General features: G+C 44.0%; 1 non-coding gene across 1 annotated transcript; it reads left to right on the forward strand.

Annotated features, from left to right (window-relative positions):
- The first annotated feature begins 381 nt into the window (after nt 1–381).
- On the forward strand, nt 382–454 carry Trnak-cuu. Its single transcript has one exon. It is a non-coding gene; the product is annotated as a tRNA-Lys (tRNA).
- The last annotated feature ends 264 nt before the right edge of the window (nt 455–718 follow it).

Raw genomic sequence — 718 nt, forward strand, 5'->3', positions numbered from 1 at the left:
TAATAGATTGAACCTCTGAAACTGTAAGCTAGCCCCAATTAAATATTGTTCTTTGTAAGACTTGCCTTAGTCATGATGTCTCTTTACAGCAATGGAAACCCTGAGACAAATACCAGGACCAAGGTCCTTAATGGAGAGAAAGGGTTTATTTGGTTCATACTTTGACATCATAGTCCATCACTGAACTTGAAGAAAGACTTCAAGCAGGAACATAAAGGAGGACTTGGAAGTAGAGACTGTGGAGGAATGGTGTTTATTATAAGGCTGTTCAATTAGTTTCCTTATCCAACCCAGGCTCATTTGTCCAGAGGTAACACCATCCACAGTGATCTATGCCCTCCTTCATTAAAAAAAAAAAATGCCTGATAGACATTTGTCCCTGCCCGGCTAGCTCAGTGGGTAGAACATGAGACTCTTAATCTCAGGGTCATGGGTTCAAACCTCACATTGGGCGCCAAGTGACCCGGTCTGTTCTGCCCACATTTGGGGGCCAAGTAACCCAGTCTGTTTGGGTCAGTCAACAAGGTCTAGCTAGAGAGAAAGTGGGGATGGAGGGGCAAGAGATTCGAAGAATGGAGACAAGACAGGGTGTGTGAGCAAGTCCCATATAGTAAAAGGAAATCCTGGGTATATATAAGCATAAGCAGGGGAACACAGCTGAAGACACTTTACCCCGTGTGCCTTGCAGCTGGGGGCATTAAACAACAAAACAAGAAAT

This window comes from Grammomys surdaster, unplaced genomic scaffold (assembly GCF_004785775.1).
Source record: "Grammomys surdaster isolate TR1022 unplaced genomic scaffold, NIH_TR_1.0 169, whole genome shotgun sequence".
Taxonomy (NCBI): Eukaryota; Metazoa; Chordata; class Mammalia; order Rodentia; family Muridae; genus Grammomys; species Grammomys surdaster.